This window comes from Eschrichtius robustus, chromosome 7 (assembly GCF_028021215.1).
Source record: "Eschrichtius robustus isolate mEscRob2 chromosome 7, mEscRob2.pri, whole genome shotgun sequence".
NCBI classification, from domain to species: Eukaryota; Metazoa; Chordata; class Mammalia; order Artiodactyla; family Eschrichtiidae; genus Eschrichtius; species Eschrichtius robustus.
In genome coordinates, this window is record NC_090830.1 from 93,190,112 (window position 1) to 93,213,489 (window position 23,378).

The following is a 23,378-nucleotide window of genomic DNA, read 5'->3' on the forward strand; positions in this document are numbered from 1 at the left end:
GCCTATAATCTTCTTTTCCAGGAAAGTTTTGGTACCAGGATAAAGTTGGCTTAATAGAATGAGTTGAGAGGTACCATACTCACCTCGATTTTCTGGAATAATATATCAGAATTAGTAGTATTTCCTTCTTAAATATTTGGAAGAATCACCAGTGAAGTGGGCCTGGAGTTTTCTTTGTGGGAAGGTTTTAATAACAAACTATTTTCCTTTGATATAGATTTACTGTATTCAGGTTATTTCCATCTGAGTGAGCTTTGGTGGTTTGTGTCTTTCAAGGAATTTCTCCATTTCATATAAGTCATTGATTTATTTGCATTAAGTTGTTCAAAATATTTCTATACTATATTTTCAATATCTGTAGAATCTGTAATGATGTCACTTCCTTCATTCCTGATATTGGTAAATTGGTTCTTTTTCTTCTTTCCTAATAAGTCTGAACAAAGATTTATGAATTTTATTAATTTTCTCAAAGAACCAGCTTTTTATTTTATTAATTTTCTCTATTTTGTTTCTGTTTTATATTTCCTTGATTTCTGCCCTGATCTTTACTTTTTCTTTTACTTGATTTGGGTTTAATTTGTTCTTCTTTCTCTGATTTCTTAAGGTACATGCTGATGCCATTAATTCGAGATCTTCTTTTCCATAATTGACCTATAGTGCTATAAATTTCCTCTTGAGTACTGCTTTAGTGGATTCCTACAAATTTTGCTACGTAGCATTTTCTTTTTCATTTGGTTAAAAATACTTTATAACTTCACTTTAAATTTCTTTTTTGATCATGGTTTATTTAGAAGTGTGCTATGGTTTCCAAATGTTTAAGGACTTTTTTATTGGTTTCTAATTTAATATCTTGTAGTCAAGGAACGTATTTTGTACAATTTGAATGCTTTTAAGTTTATGGACACTTAATTTATAGCCAAAATATGATCTAACTTGGTAAATGTCCTGTGTGCACTTGAAGAGAATATATATTCTGTAATTGTTGGGAGGAATATGTCAATTAGTTCAAACTGGTTGATAGTGTTGTTCAAATTTTCTATAACCTTATTGATTTTCTGTCTATATAGTCTATCAGTTTTTGAGAAAGGGGTATTGAAATCTCTGACTATAACTGTTGATTTGTTTATTTCTTCTTGAAATTCTCCCAGTTTTTGCTTCATATATTTTGAAGTTCTCTTTTTACAAAAATTTAGAATTGTTATGCTCTCTTGATAAATTTATCCCTTTTTATTTTGAAATTACCTTCTTTATCTCTGGTATTATATTTGCTGCTCTGAAGTCTACTTAGTCTTACATGAAAATAGCTACTCCAGCTTTCTTTTGATTAGTGTTAGAATAGTATATTTTTCCATTATTATTTTTTAATTTATTCATATCTCTATATTTAAAGTGAGTTTTATTTAGGCAGCATACAGTCGGCTTGCTTTGCTATACAACCTGATAATGTCTTCTTTTTTAACTAAGGTATTTAACGCATTTACATTTTATGTGGCTATTGATTTGGTTAGGTTTAAATCTATCATCTTGACATTTGTGTTTTATTTTTTCCATCTGTTCTTTATTCCACCTTTTTCTGCTTTCTTTTGGATTAACTGAATATTTTGTAATTGCATTTTATCTCCCTTGTTAGCTTACTATCATCTTTTTTCATTTGTTATTTTAATGGTTTCTTCATGGTTGGTAGCATACATCTGTAACTCTATAAGAACCTTAACAGTACACTTCCATTTCTCTCCTCCCATCCTATATGCTATTGTTATCCTTTAATTCACTTCCTTGAACACATTTATTGAGATGCAATTTACATACCATATAATTTAATCATTTAAAGTATACGAATATATTTTTTGTATAGTCACAGATAAGTGCAGCCACCACAATAGTCAATTTTCACGTGTTCATGTTTTCATCACCTCAGAAAGAAACCACACACCCTTTAGCTATCACCCAGTTATTCCCTTCCCTTACCTCCAGCCCTGAGAAATCACTAAACTATCTTCTGTCTATGTAGATTTTCCTGTTCTGGACATTTCATATGAATGGAATCATATAATGTATGGTCTTTAGCGACTAACTACTTTTTACTTACCATAATGTTTTCAAGGTTCATTCATGTTGTAGTGTGCATCAGTACCTCCTTTTTATAGTCAAACAATATTGTATTGTATAAATATACCACCTTTTGTTTATTGGTTCATCACTTGATTGGTATTTGATTTGTTTTCAGCTTTTGGCTATTATGATTATGCTGCTATAAATATTTGCATACAAGTTTTTGTATGGACATGTGTTTTCATTTCTCTTGAGTATATTACCTAGGAGTGGAATTGCTGGGTCATATAGTTACTCTATATTTAATTATTTGTAAGAACTGCCTGATTGTTTTCCAAAGTGGCTGTACCATTTTACATTCCCACTAATAGTGGGAGAAGGAAGCGTGGAGCTGAATGGGGAGTGTCCAGAATTACCCATTTTCCACCAGATTGCTAAATTTTCCACTGATTTGTATAATTTGCCATCTTTATCAGAAACAAACATAAGATTTCAAAGGTTTTTTCCTTTGAAAAAAAGGTGACGATAGACTACCTGGTTTGGGTGGGAAAGCTGAGGATGCCTACCATACTCTGTACCTTCACACTCACCATAGGGACCCAAAGGGACTTAGCAGACATTAAATGAGAAAAAAAGCACAATGTATTAAGTGTGACTGTAGGTTCCTGAACTAACACCGACCATACTGGGACTCCTGAGGTCAGCACAAGGTCAGGACCCCACCTGGCTTCCTGCTGCCCTGTGCTTTATTTTCAAAGGTGGGTAAATTATCACTGCTCTTCTCCATGGGTGTGCTCTCCTTGACATGGTATATCCTCTCCAGCCAAGGCAAGGATCCCTCCCATCCTGGATCCCATTTTATTTAGATGAGGTTTCTTGTTGGCCAACATAGTTGTTATAATTTGTACTTCAACTTAAACAAGTGTATGTGTTTTTCCTTTCCTTTTGTTTCCCCTGGGTGGGGGGGATCAGCAATTATTTGACTGCTATGGAAGCCTAACACATAAAAACATAAGGGTAAAAGTAAAGACACAGCCAGAGCGATTAGGCAAGAAAAAGAAGTAAAATGCATCCAAATTGGAAAGGAAGCAGTAAAATGATCTCTGTTAACAGATTATATAATCTTATATGTAGAAAACCCTAAAGATTCCACAACAAAACTTAGAACTAATAAGTTCTAAGTTAAGTCAGCAACGTAGCAGGATACAAAGCCAACACACAAAAATTAGTTGCAATTCTATACACTATAAATGAACAATCTGAAAAGGAAAATAAGAAAAAGGTTATTCCACTTATAATAGCATCAAAAAGAATAAAATACTTAGGAATTAACAAGTAGACAAAAGACTTGCACAATGAAAACTATAAAACATTTCTGAAAGAAATTAAAGACATAAGTAAATGTAAAGATATCCCATATTCACTGTTTGGAAGACTTAATATTGCCAAAATGTCAATACTACCCAAAGCAATCTAAAAATTCAACATAAACCCTATCAAAATTCCACTGACATTTCTTCAAAAGTAGAAAAATTCATCCTAAAATTCATATGGAATCTCAAGAAACCTTGAATAGCCACAATAATCCTGAAAAAGAAGAAAAAAGCTCAAAGACTTATACTTCCTGATTTGAAAACTTAACTACACAGCTACAGTAATCAAAACAGTACGGTACTAGTATAAGGACAGACATATAGACCAACAGAATAGAACAGAAAGTCTGGAAATAAATCCCTACATATTTAGTCAAATGATTTTTGACAAGGGTGCCACAATCATTCAATGGGGGAAAAGACAGTCTTTTCAACTAATGGTCCTGGGAAAACTGAATATCCACATGCAAAAAAAAACTGGAGTTGGACCCTTACCTAACACCATATACAAAAATTAACTCACAATGGATCCATGATCTACATGTAATACCTACAGCTGTAAAACTCTTAGAAGAACACACAGGACAAAGCTTCACGATATTGGATTTGGCAATTATATTTTGGATATGACACTAAAAGCACAGCCAACAAAAGAAAAAAATAGGAAAATTAGACTTCATAAAAAAAATTTGTGTGTGAAAAAACACCGTCAGTTGAGTAAAAAGGTTACCCACAGAATGGGAGAAAATATTCACAAATCATATATCTGATAAGGAATCAATATGCAGAATACATAAAGAACTCTTACAACTCAACAAGAGCAATAACAAAAACAACCTGATTAAAAAATTGGGAAAACACTTGAATAGACATTTCTCCAAAGAAGATATACAAGAGATGGATGAAAAGATGCTCAACATCACTAATAATCAGATAAATGCAAATCAAAACTACAGTAAGATACCACCTCACGACATTAGGTTGGACACCACCAAAAAAAAAAAAATAGAAAATAACAAGTGTTGCACTACTATATATAAAATAGATAACTAATATGGTCCTACTGTATAGCACAGGGAACTCTACTCAATATACTCAATACTCTGCAATGACCTATGTGTGAAAAGAATCTAAAAAACAGTGGATATATGTACATGTATAACTGATTCACTTTGCTGTACAGCAAACACTAACACAGCATTGTGAATCAACTATAGTCCAACAAAAAAAATTTGTTTTTAATAATTAATTTTAAAAACAAGAAAACAACAAGTGTTGGTGGGAATGAGCAGAAATCGGAACCCATGGACTTCCCTGGTGGCGCAGTGGTTAAGAATCCGCCTGCCAATGCAGGGACACGGGTTCGAGCCCTGGTCCGGGAAGATCCCACATGCCGCGGAGCAACTAAGCCAGTGCACCACAACTACTGGGCCTGCGCTCTAAAGCCCGCAAGCCACAACTACTGAAGCCCGCATGCCTAGAGCCCGCGCTCTGCAACAAGAGAAGCCACCACAGTGAGAAGCCTGCACACCGCATCGTTGCCCCCGCCCCCCACAACTAGGGAAAGCCCGCGCGCAGCAACGAAGACCCAACGCAGCCAAAAGTAAATAAATTAAAAAAAAAAAAAAAAAAAAGAAATTGGAACCCTTTGTGCACTGTTGGTAGGAATGTAAAATGTTATAACCACTGTGGAAAATAGGCAGTTCCTCAAAAAATTAAAAATAGAATTATCACATGATCCAGCAATATAGATAGATTAAAGACACAAATAGCTATCTATCTACATATTTATATATGTAGATATAGATATGGCTGTGATATATATCAATATATATATATATTGAATAATGGAATATTATTCAGATTCAGCCTTAAAAAGGAAGAAAATTCTGATACATGCTACAATTTGGATGAACCTTGAAAACCTTATGCCAAGTGAAATAAGCCAATTACAAAATGACAAATACTGCATGATTCCACTCATATGAGGTACACAGAGTAGTCAAATCCACAGAGTAATAAAGTAGGATGGAGGTCGCTAGGGCTGGGGAAAGGGAGAAATGGGATGCTAGTGTTTAATGGGTACAGATTTTTAGTTTGGAAAGATGAAAAAGTTCTGGAGATGGGTGATGTTGATGGTTGTACAGCAATGTGAATGTACTTAGTGCCACTGAACTATACACTTAAAAACAGTGAATATAGTGAACTTTATGTTATGTACATTTTCCCACAATTAAAATGAATTGCGGGAAAAAAAAAAGTAAAGACTTCTTCCTTCAGATATGCTTGTCTGAGTCCGTTTGGTCTCTTGGCTTCATTCTACATATGGAGCTCTGGTCAGTGGTCCAGGCACCCCATTGGGCATTCAGGAGTGTAAGTATAGTTTGTTCTCTTTTCGTTTGCGTACCTGAAATTTGCTGACAGTAAATCTTAAGTGTGTTCTCACTACCCCCCAAAAAAACGGTAACTATGTGAGGTAATGGACATGTTCATTAACTTGACTGTGGTAATCATTTCACAATGTATATATATATTACAGCATCAGGTTGTCTACCTTTAAAAAAAATCACATTAATAACCTAAATATATACAATTTTTTTCAATCATACCTCAAAAAAGCTGGGGAAAAATTTTACAAATTACATTCAATTTAATTAAATACCATTAAAAAGCAGCCATGTCTACCCCTCATTGCCCTAGTTATACTCAGAGGGAAATGGAAACCGTACTGAGCCCCTCTGAGAAACCAGAGCCCTCGACAGGAAGAGTGGATGACTAGAACCACATTATCAGTTCTTCTCAGTCCCAGAGGAAGGAACTGATTAACCAGACCACAGTAAAGGATGAGTTAGTTTTACACTGGAAATAGCTAAAATTGCTAAGCACGTATTCATTTATTTGACAAATATTTATTGAATGACTACTGTGTGTTAGGCATTCTTCTAACCATGAGTGCAGCGGTTTTGACTATTAACCTTTACTCATGATAGCTGTCATATCCCATGACATCCTAGGGAAAATAATGTGTTAAGGGGACTTCTCCTGTGTCCAGGACCATTGAGATAGGTGGGCCCCCTTTCTGGAAGACACGGGATCTTTTTTAGACATTTGAGACAAGTGGGCCCAGGCAAGAGGAGGCAAGAGACCAAAGGCATCCACTGACATCCCTATCCCCAGAGTGGCCCCGGCTTCAGAACCCTAATCTATACCAGGGAACTCAGCTCCTTCTCATCCCCAAGGGGAGGCTGGACTTGAGAAGAGTGCCGGGCAGTTGCCTTTGAGGAACTGGGAGCATTAGAGTAAGATGTCCGAATAAGCACCAGATCATCAATATTATTCTATCACCCAACAAGTAGTTATTAAACCCTTATTATATACCAAGCATGGATCTAGATGCTGAAAATCTAACAACGTGGGTAAAATCCCCTACCCTCCTGGAGCTTATCTTTAGTGGGAATACAGACAAGAAGCAAATGAATCAGTACATTGCATGATAGGGTGTGATAAAGGATATGAAATGGCATACACGAGAAACTGAGATAGGAAATGCTGGGGAAGCTGGGATAGCAGAGGCAATTTTAAGTAGGAGTCAGGAGAAGTACCGGGAACTGCCATCTGAGCAGACTCCAGGGAGGGAGGGCTCCCATGGTCCCTGCAGGCATCCAGAAGGGGAGGGCCGGCAGCTGGAGCCAGGGGTGGGTGGGCATCCCTAGGGAAAAAATACAGAATGAGAGGGGAAAGGGACTGAGGATGAAACTCTGAGAAACCCAATGTTTAAGAAAAAGGTAAAGGACACCAAGAGTTCACAGCAGGAAGAGATCAGGAGAGAAAATGGGCAATTGTGTCAATGCTTCTGGGCTAGTAAGACAGGGGATTAACAGGAGCTCTGCTTGACTGCGGGGCTGGTTACAGGACTCCATGAACTCAACACTCCTAGCACTCGACACCAAAAAGAGTGAATGCTATTGTATGCAATATTTTAAGTAAACTGATGGGGGCATCTACTAAATTTGCTACTAGAAGAGCACTGGTGACCCCAAGAGGTGCAGCAGCTTCAGAGGAATGGCAGGGAGGGGGAGAGATGCCATTTTGATGGTGAGGCAGGTGTGGGGTGTGGTGAACATCCAGGTTTCTGGGCTCCCCGGCTGGAAGCTTCCCCGTGGCTTCTTATAACACTGAAACGACCCACCAGGGAAAGCCTTGGCGCACCCTCTGCTTGGCTCCAGTCTCCTGCCTGCTCTGCTCAAACCCCTCTGGCCTTCTTGCTGGGTCCCAACCCGCTACTTGTGTTCCCCACACAGGACCTCGTGCTCCTCCCTCCCAGCCTTTCACACGGCTCCTTGGAAGACTTCCTCAGTCACTTCTAAAATGCACCCCTCCATCCATCACTCTCTACCACGTCAGGATGCTTTATCTTCATCACACCACTCTGACACCCTGAAAATTATTTAATTTTTGGGCTACCACGTTTATTATTTAGCTCCTCACTAAGAGCAAAGCTCCAAGAGACTGGAAACGTGTGAGTCTCGAGGCTCACCATAACCCGGATGCCTAGAACGCTGCCACGTATTAGGTGCTCAATAAAATTTTCTTATTTTTATTTTTATTACTATTATAAAGTTCGAACTGCTAGATTTTGAAAATTGAACGACAGGTTTCATTTCGAGATTCCTGATGGCCGTGGAAAAATGGGAAAATAAGGTGATTGATATTACCCGTGAAGTAAAAACATAAAAACCCTTCAGGGTAAAGCAAGATTGTCGGAGAACTTGCTTTGGCCAGATCATCATTGTGGCCTTACTGAGCAACACAGAAGAAAATATTTTTAACATTATTTTTGCAGTCAATAAATAAATCCCATGCAATTATTTCTTCTTTAATTCTTTCAAGTAAGCTGAAGTCAAAAGACTAAAGAACAGCCACAGGGCAGGAATTATTTCTAACTCAGCCTCACATCCAACAAAAAAATTCTTGCACTGACCTCACTGACAGTGTGGATGATCCTCTCCTTTTGTATTTTAGAGGCACACATTTAGTTAGTGCTTCAGAAGTGCTACATTTCACCTAACCTCTAACTCTCTGAAATATGTGTTGCATACCCATTTTACTGATGTGGAAACTGAGGTTCACAGCCTACAGTCACAGAACTGATAGGTGATGGAGACAAGGCTTGAACTGAGGTCTGTTTGACTGTCTAGAGTAGGGGCTGGCAAACTATGCTGGAAGATCCGATCCGCTTGCTGCTTGTTTTTGTAAATAAAGTTGTGATGGGACCTAACACACTTATTTAGATGTATCATCTATGGCTGCTCTCACACTGCAATGGCAGACTTGAGTAGTTCCATATGGTCTGCAAAACTGAAAATGTTACAGCCTCTTATAAATAAGTTTGCCACCCCCTGCTCTAGACTTTGTGCTCATCCCTTTCATCTGTCTACCACCTTAACAAATATGTCTCAGTTTATCTGTTGCTCTGAAGGAAAAAAAAGGCTTTGTATAAAAATAGAAAGAAGAAAATGTAAATTGGGAGCTCTACGTGCAAAATTATTCTGTTACTGAAACATCAAAGAAGAATGTTTTGTAAACACATTTTCTGGGGGAGAAGTTTTCATCTTTTTTTTTTTTTTTTTTGGGTCCTGGTTCCTTCCAGACCACTTAACTGAAATGGAACACATATAAAAAGGATATTAAAAAATACATTCAATAAGATCATGGCAGTGCAGTATATGCAACAAATCACACAAGCGGCTCTGGTTCTGAATTCTGTGGCTTCACAGCAAGCAGAAGTAAATGAACCTGTTGATATTTATGAGGACAACACCCATCTTCAGTGGGTAACTTAAATGTAACTCTATATTTAATCAGTCAGGTTAACTCAAGTCCAGCAAACACATCCAAATTAACTGGTATTTAAGAGGTCTTCCCAGTTAATCTAACTTTCACTTTATGTATTTCTGGGAGAGGTTACAATAAATGAGGCATAGTACATGCATTGAAGTGACACCCCAGACCTGTACAAGGAGTTTCACTTGGGAGGAGGACCTTCACATTTACTTTCAGAATATTCTTGACAGCAAAGGAATAACGATGATGATGATGATTGTCAAGACTCATGCAGCTGGGTCTGTCCCTGTTTGTGTGCCCCTAAGAGGACAGGAAGCAGAGGAGCCCGTCGGGGGTGGCCCATCTCCAGAACAGATGCTCCCCATGCAGTCACACTCAGCAAGGATGTGTATAGAAAGTGTGAGGTTATTGATTAGAATCTGGGCTAAGGAACACGGCTTCTCCAGGGCTCCATGTAAGGGCTAAATGTGGCGCTGCCATCAGATCTGGAAGCAGCTTGGGGGGTGTGGGGCCAGTCCCACTGCATATGGATATTGTGGATGAAATGCGATCAGCTCCGATGTCTGGTCACCTGGTGATGGAGAGCACAGGCTGTGGTGTGAGACACCCCTGGGGGGTCAGGTCCAGGCTACGGGCTTCTAGACAAGTCATCTAAACTCTGAACCTCAGTATTTCCATCTTTAAAGTGGAGTTAGTAGTTTCTTCCTCTGAGAATTATTGTGAGAATTCAGTACTGCACTTGACTGCATGTAAAGTGTCCAGCCCAAAGGAGGCAATTAATAATTGCTCATTATTTTTATTATTACCTCAAATTACCTATTTCATTCTGTTGATGGTGTTTTTCTAATTAACATTACATTATATTAAAATATGAGCTATTTATTTGTGGAATAAATATTCCTTGGTAACTGTTATATGCCAAATTTGGAACTAGTTCTGAGTTATAGAAAAATTTATAAGACCTAAGTCTTATCTTCAGAGAACTGGTAACATAGAAAATAAAATAGGTACATGCAATTACCTAAAATAATGAGAACAGCAACAATTAATAACCTGGGGCCTCAAAATGTGCCAGTGGTACGTGGGCTGTAGACTGTTCTACGGTGTACGGCGTACATGCTTACATCTTTAAACCTCACGACAACCACCAAGTTAACCACTGTTTTTTACAGATGAGGACACTGAGATCTGACAGGACAAATAACTTGTCCAGGGTCAACCCAGCAAGCACAGACAGAAGTGGAACCTGGACTGAGTTTTGTCACAAGACTGAGTAGAGCAGAGGCCATCTGGAAACTCTTCTGCTACCAATTTAGGAATAAAATTACAGACCAGGGTTCTGTGATGGTTCCTGGGACCTGTGCAGCTTTATCAAAGGCTCCCCCCAACCCCAGTTCCCTTGCCATCCCCCAGAATGGGAACAGGAAGAGCATCAATCTGGCCATAGTCCAGTGATATGAACTCAAAGTGAGGCTAACCTTCTGGTGCATGAGCCTTAGTCACTGCACAGCAGCTCAGTCAGTGGGTTCCCCAAGGAGCCGAACCTCAGCCTGGAGGCCCAGGGAGGTCAGGCCAGGCCCAGAACATGCCATAGTCTCAGCTGGGCCTCCTCAGCCTGGAGGATTCCTCTGGGCTGATAGAGTGAACTCCTTATCTCCACTTAGGGAAGATGCAGTTCAGCCTCCCAAAGGTCACTTTGAGAAGTCCCATTGATTAAAGATGTTTCATGTCATTATCTAGGGGAAGGAGTGGATTTTGCTTCTTAAAGAGGACTAGCCTATATCCACATAGACTCCAGAGAATCATGGTGCCAGAGGTGTCTTAGCGATGGCATAGGCCTTCTTTCCTCTGCTCAGATTTTCAGCACTCGCTTTGCAAAGCAGGCACCCGCTTTTTGGACACCTTGAGTCATTAGAATATCTTTGTATTTTAAGCCCAAGTCTTCCTTCCCGTGACTTCTGCCCTCCAGGTCTGTCTGAGCAGTCGCTTCCAGTCCTCCATGAGAGTCTTCAGAGATGGAGACCATGTCTTAGAGAGGTCTTTTCCAGGATGAACAACCCAGTCTCCTTTACAAATTCCTCCAGTTCCTGGCTTGTCCATGGGTCTTCAGGGTTCTTGGAGCTGAGCCAGATCAGGGTCTGCCAGCGCTGCCTGGGATGTTTCTTTCTTTGCCACAGGACAGTCCTGGCTCCCCATGACTCACTATGTGCTAAACTGAAGTCACAGAGTGTCTCCTTAGATGCTGCATCTGCCCAGCTACAGTTCTTCTATATTATGCTTATGAAATGGATTTCTGGAATCTAATTTTAGAATCTTCCGTGTACTCCTAAGAAGCTTCACCTAGTTGGTCTTGGCTCAATTTACCATTTTTCAAATTTATTTCAAATCATGATTCTGTTTTCCATTGTATATGCTTTCATGTTTTAAGTTATTAGAATGTTAGATAAATGTCTTCCATGGTGTCACTCAACTCACTGATTGAATGTTAAAGAGGATAAATTCAATGACAGAGCGCTGTGGCCATCCACTAGAGGAAACACCAACTTGACAAAGAGCCAATATTTAACATTCTTAGATGTAATTGTCCCCTAACCAACAGTCGCTAAACTGAAAATCCAGTAGACCAGAGATGATTTCAAAGGGACTCAGAGAGCCAAGCCTACAGCACTTGCCTTCATGCAGTGTTTCCTGTCCTCAGAACTGAAGCCTCTGGGTTCTCATCCTTAGTTTTTGGATCCACTGCCCTAGACTAGTCCTCAGTCTGCTGATCCAGCATCTAACTTAGACTGTCAGCCCAGCGTGTAGGCCCAGAGCCCTGCAACCCTGACCAGATGCTCCAGGCACAGCTTCCTAACGCTCACATTGTCACTGTTTTTGTCGTGTTAACCTTGCTACAAGGGGCACACAATTTCTCTCCAGTACCCCCTGGCAGACTCTTGGGGAAAATCAGTGTGTGTGTGTGTGTGTGTGTGTGTGTGTGTGTGCGCATGTGTGTGTGTGTGTGTGTGTGTGTGTGTGTGTAAAGTGTGTGAAGCCAGAAGGCCTGAAATCCCCCACTAAGCGGGGCTCCTCCCATCCTTCTTTTCATAGCTAATTTAGAATTTAGTTAAGTGTTTAAACAATGTAAATGTGGCAGCTCCCCTCTGTTAAAGCCACAAGATTGAGGACAGCTGCCGCCCAGCTACCAGCCCTCCAATCCAACCTCCACCAGCTTTCCTGAAATAGCAAGGCCCGCTTCCGTCCCTGCTTCCCTGGAATAACCCTGGGGGAAGGATACTCCATTTCCTACGCCCAGACTACATTATTTATTACCACCTCAGGAGTCCATATTTGGAGAAAAAAATATCACCACCGTGTGGAATGAAATCATGCAGTTGCAAATAACTGATGTGTCTGAATTCAAAGGAGCTCTCAAGGAGATTGTATATGTATGTAAATAGGCGTGCACTTCTCAGACAGAGAGTATATGATCTCAACTCCATTCCCTGACACGCAGGGTGACCCAGGACAGGGCAAGCAGGGCTCTGGCAACCTCAGGGACCCTGGGGAGCTTTTCTTCTAGATCACTTTCAACTCACCTGGATGAGGATACCAGGGAGTTCATCTCCTTAAAAACACAAAGTCACTGCCGAGTTGCTGGTTAGAATGGAGCCCACACAGCACGTTGGAGCACATGCCCATGCTTTTTCTTAATTATCTGCTTACTGAAAACAATCTACTCACCTTGCACCAGGTGACTTAGTTTTAGGCACAGATCACTCCTGTCCAGACCACACATGGTCTCTTCATTTTACACTCCAGCTGGCCATGGAGAGCTTCAGTGATTTTCCTTCCTAGGTGCACAATGGCTGTGCCTTCTGCAATAAATGCATTCCAGAAAAGTCATGTGGAACCCTAATCTAGTTTGCAACACACTAAGAGTGTTCAGTATTTAAGGTCCCTGAGTTAGTTTGTGCAGTGAAGAATCACTTTATAAATCACTTTATAATCACTCTATAAAGGATCACATGTGCTCCTGCAATGTTTCTCAAAATGAGACATGCCTTCCTGAGTTACACAGTTTATACTTCCAGAGCACTTTAGGCTCCGTAATAAAATTCGCTTTTCCCAAAACACCGCCCTTCCAGAGTGAGTTATTCTCGTTCCACGACGGCAGTCCTCTTAAGTGTGTAAGTCTGAAATCCAAGGCAGGAGTGAGAATGAGTAAAAGGTCGCTGTCCTCATGTTGGAAATGGAATCTATTTGCTCCATGGACACTAACTAGATTTTAATTCCATCACTGACCGAGGGGTCAACAGTTGCCATCTAGATGAAGAATCAGAGCTTGGGAGTCATTCACAACGGATCAAAGCCTCGTTTCTCTTCTTCTCCTTTTTAATGCATGGCTATGGAATCTCCTGACCTCCTGTCTACGGCACATGCAGGGGGATGTGCTCATCACAGGCTCTCAGTGAATATTTTATGATGACAACGACCATCATCATGGGGATCTGCCAAAAGCACTGAGTGGTCTACAACACAACCAAAAACTCGTGGACTGCTGGTCCACTGGTGGAATTTTAATTGCTAGAATCTACTAAGATATTCTTTGTGATGAAATTGTAGAAATGTTCTAAGTACATTTTGAAAAGTTGTACCTTCTCCATTTTAGGGACACAAATAAGTTACATTGTTTGAACCCTCTACACACTTACTCATTTTTATCCACTAGATTTGTCCCAACAGAGTGTGTCAACATCACCTACTACAACAGCACTTCTCTTCCTCTTGTTGTATTGCTAGAAACTTTTGTTTACTACGTTTAATGTTTTTACATTCAGCATAGAAGAGTATAACCTGTTATATCTTCATTGCGGATTTTTTTCTTTTAGTGGAATAAATTAACACTATTTATCATATTGACTGTGTCAGCCTTGGGTTCCACCTTGTCTCCTATTCATGTTCCACTCTTGCCTTCTTTTTTAAGAAGAAACATCACTTGGTCAAGATTTATTTCAAGGCCTGAAAACAGTGACTAGTCGAAAATGGTCCTACTGCAATTTCTTATAATATATAAATACTTAATATAAAACTTAAAAAAATGTAGACACTATTAACTAACTCCTAAACCACACAATATAGATTTTTCAAAAGCAATAGTTATTTAACAAAATGTAAGATGACAATATCAAAGAGTTTTCACACTTAATGAGGACACAATCAGTCGCAAGCTACTCAAACACAAATCTTTTTTACATTTTCCATGTTTGTTTTTAACCTTGTTTCATAGAACCAGTGATAATTGAGGCTTCTTTCAAGTATAGGATTTCTAACATTAAATTACATTTTCTAAGTATTTCTATAAAGAAGAAATGAAAAAGACACGTACTACATTGTTTGCCATAAATTCATACACCAAAAAGTCAGAACAATCCAACTGAATTTATTCCTGCTTCTCCCTTCTCCAACATTAGCTTTAGATGTTTTTCTAAATATTATATAAACCGTTTTGTTAAAATCAGTTCTCTCATTTATGCAGATTAGGGGAAAATGGTTTTATAATGAGTTATCTTTAAAATTACTTTCTAGATAGCACTCTTTAGCCTTAAATTACATTGTGCACACACAACTACAACTGTTTGCATTTGCTCAGGAACATATAATCACATTAAAAACGAATAACTTTGTATTTCATAGTTTAGTTGGTTCTTAAATAGTTTCCCAGGGCCTGGTGGGGGGGAACAAATATTTTGTGTTGTTTAAGAAACTGGTATATATAAATGAACTGCTAGGTGTTCGTTTAAACTTTGAGGAAACCTACAGATGAAGTTTTGGGTGTTTTTTCTAAAATGCAAGAGATATGAGCTTAGTCACTGTTCATATAGTGAAGGGATGGGATGGCAGATCGCAGATGAAACTCTACATTTTGTAAATGTAGAGTTGGATATTCTAAATGGAAAAACTGACACTGACAATTGTTTACAGGAAACAAAGGTTAAGAAAAATGTTGAAGAATATGTACTCTTAAAAAGAGAGAAGTGTTATACAACACAAAAATGAGACCTAGAGATTCGAAAAACACTCATTTTACTGTTTTAAAAGAAAAACAAAAAATAATAGGGAGAGAGTCTAGACCAATTAGAACTGAGGCAGCTGTAAAAAAAAGTGGAACACAGTACAATGATTTGAGCCCTTAAAGGAAATGACTAATTAAAATGAAATTTCACAAGTTTTCATGTCTATAATAATATATAAATGCACAAAATACAAAAAATACTAAGTCTGGATTTTTCCCCTTAGGTTTGTAATAAACTGTCAACCCTCTGCTTAATATAGTTACTTTTATAAGCCTTCTGATTAGCAGAGCATGCGATACACGTACGTGCATGCTGAAATTTTACCATGAGAATTATAGTTCTCATCTCAAACTAGTGACTTGCCTGTTACCCGTATTTATATATATTTCATTTCCATTATAAAACACTTAAGACGTTTCCAGTGGTCCATTTTAATCAACATATTACGTAAAAAAGAATCTTGATTTTTAAAATGAACCTTTTTAGTACTGTAATATGATGGGTTTAATTGAACAGTTGGAACATAATATGGTAACTACATTGTACTGTTTAATTCACAGCTGTAGGAAAATGTTTGATTTTTAAAATATAACCAAGATGAGACTGTAGAGTTATGAGCAGTAAAATATTAGAAAACAGTGAATGAATAAATAAGATGCTCTTCCATCAGTGGCCATTCATTATTTTACTTTTAGGAACCTGGAAGAAATTGTCTTCTCTGAGTTTCAAATGTTCTGGTAAATCTAGTCTTTTCTTAGCTTCCTCAATATCACCTTGAATTGCTGAAATAAGTGACTCTAAAGAATCAAAGTTCTCTTCTGGTCTGAGGTAGCCAACGATGGCCACATTGAGAATTTCCCCATAGAAGTCCTCTTTGAAAGCATTCATGTTATGAGTTTCCATGGACTTTTTTGTATTCTTGCAGTATGGGTTCCATTCTATGCTCACCACCATCTTATGGACGTCTCCACTTCCAACACTGGCCCAACCATAGTATATGCCAGTGGATGCATCAGCTGGAAGATTATCTACTACTTGTTCAGGAAAGTTAGCTGTAGGGATGCCCAGCTGCTTGGAGCCGCGACCGAAGCTCCGCACCACCTGGCCGCGGCATTAAGTACGGCAGGCGCCTCATGACTCCGTCCGCTCGGAGTGAGGGCTGCGGTCCAGTCCGCGCGTCCGGCGGAGCCGCAGTCGAGGCGGTGTCCGGACCCCGGACCAGCCGGGGGACACGGGCGGGAGCTCCGCAGGCCGGCCGCCCGGGCTAGCGCACTGGCGTACACGGGCTGAGCGGCGCGGACGACACGCCGAGGCGAGACCCTCACGCCACTGACCGAACAAAAGGTGCCGAGTGACTCAGAGGCTGCGTCTGGGCTCCGGAACGCCGGCGACCGCGGAAGTCTCTTGCCCTGCTTTTGCTTGGATTCATCTTCTTACGTCTTTGCCCATTGTCTTATTTTTATTATTTTTGGATTGACTGGGTACACTAATACAATATTTAGTTTTAACCCAATATAAAAGTCCGTGATTCAAAATGAGAGTTTATCCTGATCATTTTATTAACAAGATTTATATGTTTAGTTTTATTTCTACTATAAAACATGGTTTTATGGGTTTTGTTGTTTTATGGTTCTTTTTAATGGACCTTTTTAAAAAAATTTTTATTGGAGTATAGTTGCTTTACAATGTTGTGTTAGTGTCTGCTGTACAGCAAAGTGAATCAGTTATACCTTTTTATAGACTACAGTTATCTTTTTTAACTTGACTTTTCCCGTGATTTTGGAAGTCATATCTACTATTTTCATCCTGTTAGTAGTGACATTAAATTAAAATGTACTGGTATCTATTTTCTCTAATTTCATTATCAAAAATAGAGCAATGTCAATTGATTATTCCTTATGTAATATGAGGAATTTACTTTGCTTTTACTTCTTGTCAACACACATTTTAACTGACAATCCCATTTGGGTCACAATCCTTTTTGCCTCATAATTCTGTAGACAATTCTGTCTTCTTCATGTTGCTAAGGAGAAGTGGGAGGCAAGCTTTATCTGCATGGATACTCACTCAATCTGTTTTTATTCTTGAAATTAAAATAAATTATCAAGATTAAGTCTAGGCATTAAAATTTTTTCATTATTTTTGTCTGATTTTCAGAAAACTCAAGACTTTCTCTAGCTCAGGAAAACTTCCCCCAAATTGTTTTTTAATAATGGATCCATTTTTATTGGTTCTTTTTCTGAAATTCCTAGTGTTTACATATTAAACATGTCTCTTGTCCATGCTTTTTATATATTCTCCCATTCTTTTTATCTCTTTGTCTTTTTTCTCTGAGTTTTGTGATGTAAAAGTTGACTTCTGCTCCATCAAACCTGTTTGCTGCAGGATCCATTTTGCTGTTCACTTCCTCCATTTCAATCTGAAATGAACATTTTTTTTTAAATCTCCGTGCTGGCTTCCATAACCTGTTTGTTTTTCTCTTTATGGTTCCCTGCTCAAATTTCATAGAAGAAATGTCTGTTTGAAGCTTTCTGGAAACAAAAAGCAGGAGTGTTTCCTGCGTCTCTTGTAGAAACTATATTTCATAGAAAAATATTTTCTCTGATTCCTCAGAGTGGTCCCTTCTGTTGAACTCTGCTGTCTTTTCATTTGCCTGGCAATTTTTCTCTGTGTGCTCATCATCACAAAGGGAGCATAATATTTGTCCAGGACCAGGAATTGAGATCCCAGTCTGAATTGTTCCGACCCAAGGGAAGGGAAAGGAAGAAAATGTAGGTTTAGATTTACTAAATACTCAAGTTTTGCTTTGCTGATTCAGTGGCCTGGGGAGCTAGGCAGCTCAGGAGTGAACCAGCAGAGGTGGCCCGGCACGGAGCTCTTCATCTCTGCTCAGTGTCTTTCCTAAGTTTCGGAGGGCGTCAGGTGTTTTCTGGGAGTGTCCTTGTTCTTTGCTGAGTGCTGGCCGAGGGTCACTCCTGTTCTTGACCTGGGCTCATCGTCCACAACAGGTGTCATCTGGGGGTTAGAGCCACCGTGGGTTTGTGAACTGACAGCGTGATTTCCATCTACTGAGTCCCTAACTCTCCCCACCGCCCCTCCCCCGCAGCGCACTGCCCCGTAAAACTACTACAGGGCATTGGAGGGAGTCTCCCAGCCTTTCCTCCTAGTACTTCCTGGGTAAATTCCTCCTTTACATGTGAGGAACTGCACATCCTCACAGTGCTCGTCTAAAAGAAGCTCTGGGACATTTTGGACATGAGGCTGTCACGCTCCCCTACTCTCTACAGCTGATTCACATTTCCCTGTTTTCATAATAACTGAACATGTTAGTACGAAAGTTGCTGAGGATAATTTCTCTTATTTCACGGTATACATGTTTTGCTGAATTTTCCTCCTGGAACTGAAAGAGTCCAATTTTCTTTCCTTTGGAACAAATGGTATGTAAAACGCCATATAAACCCCATTTTAATTTGGAAGCTGTTCCACGGAATATATTGTCCAGTTTAACAATGAGTCCCATTGTCAAATTTATTCTCAATATAAAAAGCAGTCACAGATTATCAAAACTTGCAAGCTGGTCAGTGTTGTTTCTATAGGTTTCTGGTGGGATGTTTTGCAGATAACACTTTGTGTAGGAAGCAATCATGGCTTCATTCCATGATAGGCAAGTTGCCAGGAAATACTAAATCAAGTGGCAATAGAGTCCCTAAAGAAAGTTGTTCCTGATTTATGATGATTGTTCCAACAATACTGCTGAACTTTTTACACATGGAAATGACCACTGAGTTATGTTTTGCATTATGTCAGAGAACAGCCAACCTGCCAGATCCAACGTTGCAGCTGGAATGCAGAAAAGCCCCATTATGTTAATTTCCAAAGTCTGGGAAAAATGACTTCTTATTCCCAAAGGGTAAGTACTTTTTTTTCCCTCCAGCACATCTCACACCCTGAATCTATGGTGGCATTTTAAAAAGTGGGAAACAGCCTAAGCTGGGTTTGAGGTGGGGTATGGTGGAGGCAAAGATGGCAGGAGTGGAGGGGCTGATGACAAGGGGAAAAAAGGAAGACTAATCAATAGCAGGGGGTCGCCAAGGGCTGAGGAGGGGTCTGCATTATTTTTGAGAATTGATCACAGTTTCAAGAGAAAAGTCCAGCAGACTTATCTTCCAACTGTTGGAGTTGCCTGGAACCCTCAACAGAGTGTGTGTGTGTGTGTGTGTGTGTGTGTGTGTGTGTGTGTGTGTGTGTGTGTGTGTGTGTGTGTGTTGTATCTGTGTCTGTGAGATTGTATGTTCCTGTATTTTGCTCCTGGAGCTTTAAGAAAAGCCTAGACCAGCATTATCCAGCAGAAATGTAATACAAGCCACATATGTAATTTAAAATTTTCTAGTAGCCACATTAAAAAAAAAAAACTAAACAACTGGTAAAATGATTTAATAATACAATTCAACCTAATATGTCAAAAATATTATCATTTCAACATATAACATACCTAAAACTTATTAATGAGATAGGTAACACTTTTCTTTTCATAGTGGGTCTCTGAAATCTGGTGTATATCTGGTGTGTATTTTACACTCACTCACAGCACATCTCCCTTTGGACCAGCCACACTTCTCAATCCCAATAGCCACATGTGCTAGCTTGTGGGATGGGGCAGGCTGGACAATGAAGAACAATCACCCTCTCAGTTCTGACTCATTCAACTCTGCTCAACTCTTGGTGTTTCCCTAAACCTGCAGCTCCCCCTCCTCTGGAGACCCCAGAACACACCTGTCAAAGGCACCCCCACTACCAGCTCCTTGAAGAATGGTACATGAAGCATCACTCTTTTGGCTGTTCCATCAACCTTCCTTACTCAACAGGTCAAGAAAAACCTTATGATTAAAAACCCAAGAACCTGGGAAACACATGTGTAAAAGCACCTTGACACATCAGCATTGCATCTGGACTTCCAGGAGAAAGCCATTCTTTCTCCCTTGGTCTTCGCTGCCCCCTTCCAACCTTTGTCTTGCTAACATTTCTCAATAAATGTTCTCCTTTCCTTCCTCCCTGGTCTCCTTTTCCAGACTGAGCAGGATGTGGGCGAGGGGGGCTGCTGGGGGCATTTCTGTGTCCTGTCCCGGGGAAGATGCTTGCAGAGGGGAGGCAGGGAAGGTGAAGCCGCCTCTCACTTCACTGTCAGTCCTGCAGCAGAAAGTCTGAAGCTGCACCAGTGCATCTACATAAAACAAAAGGCAAGGCTGGAGGGACTCCCTGCAATGGTTCTTGAAGATCTAGAGGGGTGGACACATGAATGAAGCTGTCCAGATGTCAGATGAGATTGGTGGGAATTGTGGAGAACTGGAGAACACTGGCCCCACCCAGGGCATTTCAATTTACTTTTTAACCCTGTGCAGGCCAAACTACACTGGACAGAGCCCCAGAGTTATTAGTTTGTGGTTCCTAGTAAAGGGCCATGTCCTGGGGATTCACATCACAGCCTGACAGTGGGTATCTGGAGATCTGAGGCTTTGCCTCCTGGCTCCCTCTTCTTGGGATCTGCTGTCTATCAACTGCCTGGCTTGAAGTTTGGGGAACCTGCTCACCTTCATCTTCATGCATATTGACAACCATATCACTGACCTTACAACCAACCTCCTGACCTTGCAGATTCTCAGTCCTCACTTCTAATGGCCCAAATTCCATTCAGAACTGGATCCTCAAATGGGGTGAAATGTAACATGCAACTTGGAATCATGGGGCAGCTTGTTACCTCTGAACCTATGTCAGTCACTGACTTTCTCCACAAAGCTATAGGCACACCGAAGCCCAAGTGTTTGGAGGCTTAAACCCACCAGCTCTGCCCAGAAGTCCAGGTGGAAGCACTGATGCCCTGCCCAGTCCTGACCAGACCTCTTCTCAAGAGATTAGACTCTGCCCTAAACTTCCAGCAAAGTGCCAGACAGATCAGGTTGAATAAAAACGTCATTACCTTCCTATTTCACCTGCATTTACTGGAAACTTCTGCTATTGCCCAACTACTGGAACAGATTTCCCCTTGGAAATGACACTGGCTTGGATCTTGCCTGCCTCTGCCACACCTAGTCCCAGCTTCCTCTTCCTTCTGGCTCCGGCCCCAACACACTGCCCTGCCAAGTCACACAGGTAATGACCTTTTTTTTCCCCATGTCTTTCTTCTTCTTGGGAGGAAATAAGCTAGAATGAGGAGAGGAAGGGCTTTTGAGTCTGAGAAATCTGGTTTTGAATCTCAGCCCCAAGATTTAATGTTTCTGTGATCTCAGGCAAATTACTTAACAGCTTTGAGCCTCAATTATTTTCACCATTAAAATGTGATCAATCCTATTTCATAAGCTTGTGGGGAAGATCAGAAAAGATAGTGCTCCTAAGATACTTAGCATGTAACAGACATTTGGTACACATTGGCTAGTGTTACCATTGAACCAGCACTTTGCCCACGTTGCGACTACCAGTCTCTTCTTCCCTCTTCCCTGTTCTTGATCACCATTAGGAGCCTTTTGACCCCACTGGTAGCAACCATATCCTGGGTCCCACGGATTGCTATTTTCCACTGGTCTCCCATAGACCGCCTAGCAACGCTCTACCCATCCCCAGCTCTCTTGGCATATTCTCTGCCTGTGGCAGGGACCCATTTAGTCCTTCTCAGGTCCCTCCCTTTCTTCTTCCAAGAAGCCACACCCCATGCTCTGGATGACTGGATTAGGGAGGGGCACTAGCCTCAATCATCAGGAGGGCCAGAAAGAGACGAGGAAATAGTCCAGCTCCTAGAGATTTCCAACACAGCATAAACCACTATGGGGTGAAAACAGCTTCTCTAAATATAGGCTAGATAGATATGGCAACAGTTCACTGTCAAGACCTTTCCAGGGTTGCATCTTAATGGGTACAATGTTTATTTAAAGTCAACCATATCTGAGCTATCTAATAAGAGCAACCATTGAATACTGTTCTTGTCTCTACCTAGAGTCTATTCTAGAGCTCAGCCCTTTTAGGTTATAAATCAATGTCTCAGGGTGAGTGATGCTAGCTCCTACAACTAACCCTAATATCTCAGTCACTTAACACACAAAGGTTTATTTCTCAGACACTATTTGATGTGGGTCAGGCAGGCCCCTCCATCTTGAGCTATTATGACCTAGGACAGTGGCCTCCAAAGTCCCAGCAGGAGGGAAATAGGAGGCACACTGACCTGAGCATCCCGGAAGAGACCCTTGTCACCTCTGCTTACAGTTCGTTGTCCAGAACATTTGACTCACTGCAAGGAAGCCTGGGAAATGTGGAAAGCGTATGAAATACTGTTGAGCAGGGCTCTGCTCTAGAGTGTGTGTTTTTGTGTATGTGTGTGTGAGGGGTGTTTATGGACGGCTGATGCACGTCCCTATATGTGTGTGCCGGTGCCTTTTCTATTCCTAAAGTGTCCTCGCCCTGCTCCTCTACATCCCTCTATTCCTTTGAGGGACTGGTGAGGGACCAGCCTCCCACAGTGTTTGCAGAAAATAGGTGCTTTATCATTTCAACTTAGTACAACTCACTCAGCTTCTGATGAGTGTCTCTTATAGTAATAATAAAAATAGAAAAAGGTGTCATTTATCAACTCTCCTCAAAGTTGTAGGCTCTATGCTAATAAGCACTTCATATTTCTTATGTCATTTAATTGGCCTATGAAATAGGTGCTGTTTTTATCATCATTTTACAAATGAAGATACAGGTTTGTAAAGATAATATAACATCCCATGGTCAAAAGCAAATAAAAGGAAATCTTGGGACTCAGCCAGCCATCCGACTCAGACCCTTTGGGGCTGGCCTTTACACCACACATGTCTCTGAGGAAATGCCAGCATGACAGGGTGAAGACGGGAGCTATCTGCAGGCTCACAAGTGAAATGATTCCTATGGGTTTTCTTGTTTAGATTGTAATCCCAAAAAATTCAGGAAGTATTGGGAACATTCACAAGTATTTGAAGTTCTCATTTCACAGCTTATATATTTTTCTCTTACAATGCAACACAACAATATTTCCAATGAGACAGCA

General features: G+C 40.3%; 1 pseudogene; it reads right to left on the reverse strand.

The window, feature by feature from the left end:
* Positions 1-15,991: 15,991 nt before the first annotated feature.
* LOC137767702 (riboflavin kinase pseudogene) lies at positions 15,992-16,460 on the reverse strand (annotated as a pseudogene).
* Positions 16,461-23,378: the final 6,918 nt, after the last annotated feature.